This window comes from Macaca fascicularis, chromosome 10 (genome assembly GCF_037993035.2).
Source record: "Macaca fascicularis isolate 582-1 chromosome 10, T2T-MFA8v1.1".
Lineage (NCBI taxonomy): Eukaryota > Metazoa > Chordata > Mammalia > Primates > Cercopithecidae > Macaca > Macaca fascicularis.
Window position 1 is genome coordinate 63,023,247 of NC_088384.1, and position 10,371 is coordinate 63,033,617.

Sequence of the window (10,371 nt, forward strand, 5' to 3'; positions counted from 1 at the left end):
CTACATGTATCCTCCTTGGGCACACAGCATGGCAGAAAAGGTTGAAGAATGAATCTGGGGCAGAAAACAAAGAATGATGAAGGCTGATGCTAAGGTCTAAGTCAAGTGCATGGTCCAAGCTTACACCTTTAATTTCTTTTGGGCATATACCTACCAGTGGGATTGCTGGATCATATGGTGGCTCTATTTGCAGTTTTTTGAGGAGTCTCCAAACTGTCCTCCATAGTGATTGTACTAATTTACATTCCCACCAATAGCATTCAAGCGTTCACTTTTCTTCACAGCCTCGTCAGCATTTGTTTTTGTCTGTCTTTTGGATAGAGGCCGTTTTAACTGGAGGGAGATAATACCTCATTGTAGTTTTGATTTGCATTTCTCTGTTAATCAATGATGTTGAGTGCCTTTTCAAATGCCTGTTTGCTATTTGTATGTCTTCTTCTGAGAAATATCTATTCAGATCTTTTGACATTTTATGATCAGATTATTAGGTTTTTCCCTGTGGAGTTGTTTGAGCTCCTTCTATATTCTGTTTATTAATCCCTTGTCAGATGGGTAGTCGGCAAAATTTGTTCTTCCATTTTGTGGGTTGTCTCTTCACTTTGTTGACTGCTTCCTTTGCTGTGCAGAAGCTTTGTAACTTGATGTGACCCCATTTGTCCATGTTTGCTTTGGTTGCCTGTGCTCAATGAATAGTTCAAGTCCTGGAACCAAAATGATGTTCCCTGGAGCCGGAGGGCAAATGAGTAAGAAAGACATCTGGAGAAATTTCAGGGTCGGTTTGGAAGCTGTTATCTTAAGTTGGGCTTGAAGGATGTCATTTTATTTGCAGCAGGTCAGTGCATCCTCAGGGGAGTGAGGGGAGCTGGAGTCACACAGTCTCTATGTGCTGTTTCACAAGAGCTGCACTGAAGCCTGCTCAGCAGCCACTCCCAGGGCATGGAGTCCACAGCCTGGGAGCTTTGTCTTTGTCTTCTGCTGAGCTGGGGCTTGTCCCCAGCATCCCACAGCCCAGCTTTTCTGGTGAGTGGGAATGTTGGCATGAATCCCCAGGAAGTCTTTATCATACATGTTAATGTCTGGACCAAAAGCTGTTCCAGTCAAAACAATGAGTCACCTCTAAAACACTCCGTTCAAAACTACAACATTCAGTTCTCACTTTTATCACCCATAAAATAGGAGTTAAACTCAGGTCAAGATATCAAGAGGGAATGAGAGATAATGTATAATTTGGTGGCAGAAAATAGGCTAAGAATATGTTGGCAAAAGAAAAATAGGAGAGAGTTTGGCAAGAGGTAAGAAGGGAAGCAACTGAGTCCAGGAGAATGGTGTTGGACAGAGGGAGAGGTCCAGGGAGAGGCAGGGAGGTAAAGGGAGACTGTAAAACTCAGAGAGGCTTCTGAGAAGGGAGAAGTGACAGACCTTGAAGTGAGATTACAGGCTGTGAAGAAAAGAAGGGGAGGAAGGTGGTAGGAAGACAGCTAGAAAGTGGGGTGGGAAATGGTTAAGAGAGAGACAGAAACATAATTAGGAGAGAAATTCGTGACACAATATTCCTATAAAACAGATATTTGGCATAGGTTCCTCTGGAAAATGTGACTAATTGTAACTCACATATATTAAGTTAAAATTCACTTATTTACAAATGCTATAATTTGAGGATGAATATAATTTCTTTATAAAAGTCAAGCAGTACAGAGTTGAACTCTCAAGGAAATAATTAGGACAATAATAATAATTTAAAAAGTCAGGCACCAGAATTAACCCAGAATTAGAATAATGATGTGGGATCAGATGGCACCAGAGTTGGGATGGGACTCCAGTCTCATCATTTAGCTGTCTGCCTCTGAGCAGCTGGCAGCACATGGAGCTCAGAGCTCAGGGCAACTGGGGGAATCTGCAAACACAGGACCGCGTGTGAGGTGGGGAGGTCTGCATAGGGGCCTTGCTGCTGGGCTGGGGAGTTGTCAGTTCAAATGCACATGTGCACACACGTACACACACACAACACACATACACACACAAATATACTACACACACACAGATATCTACACAAACAAATATACATGATATATATATATATGCACACCCACGCATATATACACACATTTATATACACACAAATATACACACATATATACACACACATATACACATACAAATACATATGTACAAATATACACACACTCCCACATATATGCACACAAATATATATACACACAAATATACACACACATAAATACACACACTATACATATACACACATGTATACACACACCCATACATATATACACACAAATATACATGTACAAACAAATATATATACATGCAGATGTATGCATACACATATATACATACAAATATGTATGCACACAAATACATTAATATACATACACAAGTATGTATGTCCACACAAATATACACACTATATATATACACACATCCACACATATATATACACACAAATATATACACACACACACACATACACATTTATATACACAGAATATATTAGTCTGTTTTCATGCTGCTGATAAAGATATACCTGAGACTGGGAAGAAAAAGAGGTTTAATTGGACTTATAGTTCCACATGGCTGGGGAGGCCTCAGAATCATGGCAGGAGGTGAACGGCACTTCTTACATGGCAGCAGCAAGAGAAAAATGAGGAAGAAGCAAAAGCAGAAACCCCTGATAAACCCAGCAGATCTCATGAGACTTATTCACTATCACGAGAATAGCACAAGAAAGACCAGCACCCATGATTCAATTACCTGCCCTCGGGTCCCTCCCACAACACGTGGGAATCCTGGGAGATACAATTGAAGCTGAGATTTGAATGGGGACACGCCAAACCATATCACACACAAATATATATACACACACACACAGAGAAATACATTATACACACACATATATATACACACACACTAGTACACACACTATATACACACTCATATATACACACACCCATACATATATACATACACAAATATATATACACACATATATGCACATTTATATACACACACAAATATATGTGTGCACATTCAAATATATGCACACACATGCATATTTATATACACACGAATATATATGCAGATATATTATACACACATTTATATACACACAAATATATACATACACAAATATACACATGTATATTAGACACACTTTTATATACACACAACTATGTACACATAAATAAATATACACACAAACATATATATGAAATTATATATGTATGTATTTGATGGATGTTTAATGCCCAAATTATGGACAAAAAATATTAAGATAGAGACAGACAACTGAATATAAAATTGGACAGAAACCTTGAAGAAGTCCTTTCTAAAAAAGCATTCAAGTGGCCAATTAGCATGTGGAGAGGTACACTGCCACACTGGCCAACAAGGAAATGCAAATACACATGCATATGTATGAGATGTAAATATATTTGTAGATATAATATATACATGAATACACATTTGCATTTTCCTGATGACCACGGTGGTAGTTATTTCAACCAACTGTTGAAAAGGATGTGAAGCAAATTCTGCTACACTCCTAATGTAAATTTAAGTTTGTGAAACCACTTGAAAGCATGCTCGAGAGTGTCTATGGAAAGAGAACACACACATAGTCTGTGACTCAGCAGTTCCATTCCAGAAATACGTACATGTTTTCACCAGAGACGTGTACAAGGATGTTTATAGTAGTATTTTTGTAACAACAAGAAATTGGAAACAACTCAAATGGCTATCAATAAGAGAATAGATACAATTTGGCATATTTTTACAGGGAAATACTACATAACACTAACAAAACACATTTCTGCCAAATGCGACAATATGAATGAATGTGACAAATAAACAATTAATGAAAAGGCACAAAAAGTGTGCTGTGTATGATTCCATTGTATGACGCCAAAGAGGTACAAAATGAACCTCTGAGGAGAGAAACCAGGGTAGTGGCTAAACTTGGAAAGGGGAGTGATTGGTCGGAGGGGCACTGGGGGATGGCTGTGGGATGCTGGAAATGTTCCACATCTTCATCTGGGTAAAATTATACCACTTAGAATTTTATCCAGCTGTGTGCATTACACTTCCTCTTTTATGATATAATTTGATACAAAGTTTACTTAAAAATAAAACAAAAGAATTGATGGATTTACTTTTATGCAAAATATTCTGATTAGGTTATGTGCTTTTGTCAAGAATCCCACAGAAATGCTGTGGTGGCCTTCCCACTTCATGTCTGGATGGATGTAGATATGCCAACACCATGTTAATGCCCCGTGTTCACCTGGATCACTTGGTTCAGTGGTGCCTTCCAGGTTTTTTACTGTCAAGATATTATTTTCTCCCTTGTAATTAATATACATCTTCTGGAGTGATACACTCAGAATATGCAAATATCCTGTTTCTCATTATATTTTTTTCCCATTTAGATTCAAATTCGTTTCGTATTTTAAAAAATCGTAGCATCTATATTACCAGTTTAGGATCAGAAAGACATAACCATTGCTACAAGTCTGAGTTGAGTTGACATAATTCTAGCAAAAAGCTACAAAACCAGGCATCTTGGTTAGTCTGTACTGCATGATGGTGGTGAATGCATTGTGTATTTAAATAACTCACAGTATCTTCACTCCATTTGAGGGCACCCAGAATCTCCCGGTGGAAAAGTCCTGAGTGTATCTCATTTTTCTTTTCTAATTCAATTCTAAGTGAAAAAGAAAACTGTTAAGGCATGTGGGTAAACAACCCCAGACTTTTTAAAATCATGCTTGCCTCATAGACCCTGTTTTCCAAGCACAGAGTCTGAATATATCTCACTTTGCTTCAACCATTGACCCACAGCATTCCTGACCTGTGACTTCCCTTCACCTGTACCCAGCTCTAGCATGGGCAACAAAAATGATTCATTTCCTACGCATTTGGAATTTTTAAAACAATGTCGACTGGAAAATAAAAATAATGTTAACTATCATCTATATTCCAAATAAATTGAGGTGTCTTAAGAACGCCTCTGTCCCGTGCTTTACCCCTAGCGTTATCCTGTGTCAAATCTTCCCTTCTAAGTTTGAAAAAATGGGTACAAATGAAGCAATGCTTACAATAAACATAATTTGACCAAACTCACCAGTGAACATGACAACAATTTTCAAATTAGACAATAAAGTATAATTTTGGTTTGCAAGTGGCACACTTAGAACACAATTTTGGAAAGAAAATTGAAAGCAAGAAAATGGGATAAGTCATAGCAAGCTGTTACTAACCAAGAATAACTGGAATAACTACCTCAAAATCAAATGTAACACCCTTTTAAAGATAGAGAAAGTCAAAACCCAATGCAAATAATTTAATTCATCAGAAAGGCTTAATAATTTTAAATATGTACATGCTTAATAGAGTAGCCTTAAGATGTATAAAAAATTGTAGAACTTCAAGGATAAATCCACCATTATTCTGTGAGATTTCAATGAATCTCTTTACATTAATTCTAGGTCAAGCAGACAACCTAATTAGCAAGAATATAGAACTCGAACAACACATTAGCTACCTTGACCTACCATCCCTGACGTAGGTAAAATTTCACATTTCCTTTCAATTTTTTTTATGTCTTTATGAGGTAGACCTTTTTTCATGAATACGGAGGCAAAAATTCAAAACATAATATCAGCAAATAGGGCCTAACAGTTTATGAAGAAGAAATTGAGTTTAATCCCAGGTATGAAAGGAAGATTTAATATTAGAAAACTTGTACAAAGTAGTTTAGCATGTTAAAAGTTGTTTTTAAATGATCATTTCAATATCTACTCACAATAAAAAACAAAAGTAGAAATAGAGTGTAAAATTTTGATCTATTAAGTATCTATTAGAAGAAAAAAACTAGCGTAAACATTATCATTCTAAGTGGGGGAATGTGAAAGGAATACACTTGCACACCAGGATCAAGATAAGGAAGCCCATGTATAAGAATTATAAAAAAGCACTGTTGACTGGAGCAGGAGCCAGGAGACTAGAAAATCCCCGCTCTCTGGAGAGCTGGTGAGTAGACTGTGGGGTGTTCACACATTGGGATGTCAATAAGGATGAGCTACAGTGGCACACAGCAACACAGACACATCTTACCATGCAACATTGAGGGAAACATAGTCATTGCTCTAGACACAGATGCATGGATCTTTGGGGAGAAACAGGTAAATGCTAGCAAAGAAGAGGTACTTTCAGAATGGCAGCATAACCAGTCCTATGGAACTGCTTCCCTGTGAAACAACCACAGCTAGTAAAGATCATCTAATAAATTACTATTTAAAGTCTCTGGTGATTGTCCCAAGGGCATACAGCCAAGACACCTTTATTCAGGAAAATCTTCTAAAATGGGATAAGAACAGTGAGTCTGTGGCACTTGAGATATTACTGGTTCCTCTTCTTCAGCCCCTTACCTCTGGAGGCAGAGGACCTCCATTCTGGGAGTGCAGCCCAAGCTCTGGCTTCTGAGATTTACCTCAGAAGTTTGTTGTGCATGTTCACCATTCATTCCTTTTTATTGCTGAGTTGTATTCTGTTATATGTTCATGATTTCAGTCCTAATATTTTATTCAACATATGTTAACTGGATACAGAACACTGAGTGGATGTGAAACCATCTGTACAGGGTTAACAAGAGTTCTGGACAGCAATAGAGTTAGAATTAAGCACTAATCAGGCTGTACTTTGGCCCAGTTCCCTGTAACTGAAAGTCAGGCAACATTAGACTCTGACCATCTGCATCCCCATTGTTCCTGTAGGTAGAATCTCTGATGCTAGAATCATGAGACTTTTGTTTACGAAATGCATGAAATGTTTTTCAGATCCTGAATTTCAGTCGACACCAACCAGTTTGAAGACCCCTACAAAGGAATGGGATCAGCATTAGAATACAGTTTTTTCTCTTTGTCCCATGATTTCACCCTGCACTCTTAACAAGTCAACCACCTCCACACTTTGGCTCCATCTAAAACCCTTAAAAGCCTTAGCCCCAAACTCTTCAGGGAGACGGATTTGAGGTCTCCTCCCATCTCCTCATTCGGCAGCCCTATAATTAAACCTCTTTCGCTGCTGCAGCCTGGTGTCTCAGCATATTGACTTCCCCTGTGCCCTGGGCAATGGCCCTACTCCACTTACGGAAGTTTTAGATGAGAAGCCTTTTCAGAGCCACAGGCACTCCATGCCGGCTGTTCTTGGGCCCAGGGGTTAGTGGAGCATGTTCCTTGGAGAACAGCGGTTGGTTCCCAGCGTAGCTCTCCCACCTGCCACTGCGAAGCAGAATGTTGACTCTGATTTTCATTAGATCAAAGTACACCTGAATGTTTTCCACATGGAAAATGTGATGTGCTGTGGAGATGTGCCAACTATCTTCCCTGCAGGGCAAGATGATCCATCCATTTGTGTAAGTGAAGCCGGGATATGCAAGCGGCCTTCTGCGGCCTGTCATACGTTGGCCTCTGGTAACCTTTGTTTTAAATCCAAGTGATTAAGGAGACTCTGTAGAAATAGAACAAATGCAATGTTACACCAACTGGAATTGTGCTTTTACTCTGTGTGATTGAATCATTGCAGGCTTCCCCCTGTAGTGATCACAGCAGTGTCTTGAAAGCCAGACTCCCAGCAGCACTGATGCAGGACCACGGACTCGTGAGAAACGTTTCAGTGGTATGTAGCTTTTGGCTTTGTTCTCTAGTTAGAATTCATCACTTCATGTTCCATTGTGAAAATGAAGACATATATCAGCTCTGAGAGTTATTCACAAACTCAAAACACCTTTGCCTACAACGTTCCACTGCTTTGAGGCTAGAGAGAGGAATGCTGTCGAAAGCCCTAAATCCCGGCCTGTCTTGAGAGACACCATAGGAAAGATGACTCCATATTCCAGACAACACTCCTGTATGCATCAGCCACTCAGGATCATCTGGGACTCCAACTGTCAGAAACACTAATTTCAGAGTGAAAAACAGCAAAGTAAAAGAAGAACCCATACCCAGAGGGTCACTAATGACAAACTGGCTGAGTGCCATCAGCGTAAACAGCATTTAACTTAGGTAAATTAGGTAAAGTTTAGCTGACTCTTAACTACTTAAGATTAATTACTGCATAAGAAAAATGAAAGTATCCTAAATTGTACAGCTCAGATATAAGGAATTTGACAGACATCTCCTAAAACTTGGTAACAACATTAAAATGTATATGACATTGCCAATTATCAGTTGTAAAGCTAAAAGAAATGTTTAAGCCAATTAATAAGGCAAAAACTTTTCATCAACCATGTCAAGAAAACAGCAGACTCATCTTTCCATTTTCTCTATGGAGAAGGATGCTGTGAAGTCATTGGCAGTGGAGAGGGCCCCAGTGGGCAGGCATTAAAGAAAGTACGTTAGAGTGGCTGTCAGGCAGCTGGTTCATAGAAATGTGGCATTTTCCCAGACTTGGTGATGTTTGTAGCATCTGCTGGCTTTTAAAATGTATGAGTTGTGATTTCTCTTCTCATTCTAAACAATCTCTTTCTTAAGAGGATACCCATGTTGGAGAAACTTCAAGTCCCATAAATCTGGGTCTATCTGTAGTTTTCAGCTTGTTATTTTGCTAAGCAATAACATTAGAAACCAAATCAGATTCAGCCAAAGTGACCTACCAGCTATCTGCATTTTCAGTTCATAAAACAATAATATTTTAACACGAAAAATAGGAAAAACAGTTGTTACTGAGATAAAAGGGCACCTTAATAAAAGATGTAAGAAAACACAAACATGCTGCCCTCATTTCCTCCTTGCTTTTCTGGGGAACCTGAAACAGAGATGACATCTCCACAGACTGGCCAAAGCCACCCTGCCCCCAAGCATCTATTGCCCAAGAGGCAGAAGGTGGGCCCTGACATCACTGCCTGCCACCCAGATGACCTATCCATGGCCTCCCAGCTGCACACTCAGCACCCGACAGGCCTGAGGGCCAGACACCTACATGGCCTGAGCACCTCCCCTCCTCAGGACTGGCCACACATCCCTCCCTGTTAGAGTGACCCAACCGTGAGGCTCTGCTGCTGCCCAACATGGAGGTTTTAACCCAAAGGGCAACAGCTCTCCCCTTCTGGCAGGTGCTTCAATGATCAAAGAGGGCCCCTGCTTATCTCCAGGAGTCTCAAGGCATGGAACTGGGCTCTGCCTCTAACCCCATTTCACTTTAGCCAAGAGCCTCATTCATCATCAGCCTTCCTGAAGGGCCTCAAGAACCCAAATAAGGGCCACAGATTACTTTAAACACTTGACTCAGGCAATAAGATCTAAGCGAACCTGTGCTCCTGTTCCCACTCCTGCCAGAGGAGTGAGTAGCTTAACTCAATAACTTGGCTTGGCCTGGGCCCTGCTCCCGGTGAGCGGCCAACATTGAACCAGAATCCATGCTCCAGAGGATGCTCCCAGCATAGAACCAGAATCCTCCCTTCAGAGGAGGCTCCTGGGGCTTTGCTACTAGTACAAAGGATGGTAGGAAGAAGCACTCACTTGTGAACTTGGTAGTTCAAGACAGCCGGGCCTACAGTCTGGTGGAGACTCACCTGCCTTTGTGTGAACATGGTCTGCAAGCCTGGGACCTGGGACTGCACAGAGGATCCCGGACTGCCCTGGGTCAGCTGCTGGGTGGGGGATTCTTGGCCCCTGGTCTCCTGTAGATGATGTGTCATACCCTCCTGCTGGGCTCTGGCTGTGTTTGTCTCAGGTGAACTTTTCATCCAAGATATTTTCTGAGCACTGGAAAAACTAGAAGCTGAGACTCCCAAGGTCTGCTTACTAATAAAGGCTGTGAGCCCGACTTTCAGCAGTTTCCAATACTTACCCAAAATAATCAAATTGGGTAAGACATTGTCCACTTCACAATGAAATCTTGCTTGTGGAGGTTTCCTCTGAGAGAATGGGGACAGCCACCAGGGATTCCCTCTGCTGTGGGAGGCCCAGGGCTACTGGCGGCTGTGCTCCACCCACCAAGGGGATGACCCTTGGACCTTCGTGTTGCACGTGGGCTCCGGCATGCTGGGACAGAGCTGTGTTGCTCACACCTGTGTGCTGCCCACCTGGCTGGACCAGCTGGCATCCAAGCTGCTCTCCACAGCCTGTTTCAACCCAGCGGCAGGTACAACCTTAGCCTCTGTTGTTCTAATTGCTGTGACTAAAGCACCAAACTTCTCGGATTAATTCAGAACTGTGCCCCCTGGGTGGCAGGGTGCCCTTGCAGAGCCTAGTTACCAAAAGCGGGCGTGGACTGGACAAAACACCCTCTGGAATGCGTTGGGTCTAGCCCTGTGTCATGGCATTCACATTTAACGGATAAATTTAAAATAGCAAT

The 10,371-nt window shown here is 41.0% G+C and overlaps 1 long non-coding RNA gene across 1 annotated transcript; it reads right to left on the reverse strand.

Moving 5' to 3' along the window:
* Positions 1 to 3,701: 3,701 nt before the first annotated feature.
* Positions 3,702 to 7,318, reverse strand: LOC141407793 (uncharacterized). The gene is made up of 2 exons (XR_012418419.1): positions 7,165 to 7,318; positions 3,702 to 6,890 (listed from the first exon to the last, which is right to left on the reverse strand). It is a non-coding gene; the product is annotated as an uncharacterized lncRNA (long non-coding RNA).
* Between the last annotated feature and the right edge of the window lie 3,053 nt (positions 7,319 to 10,371).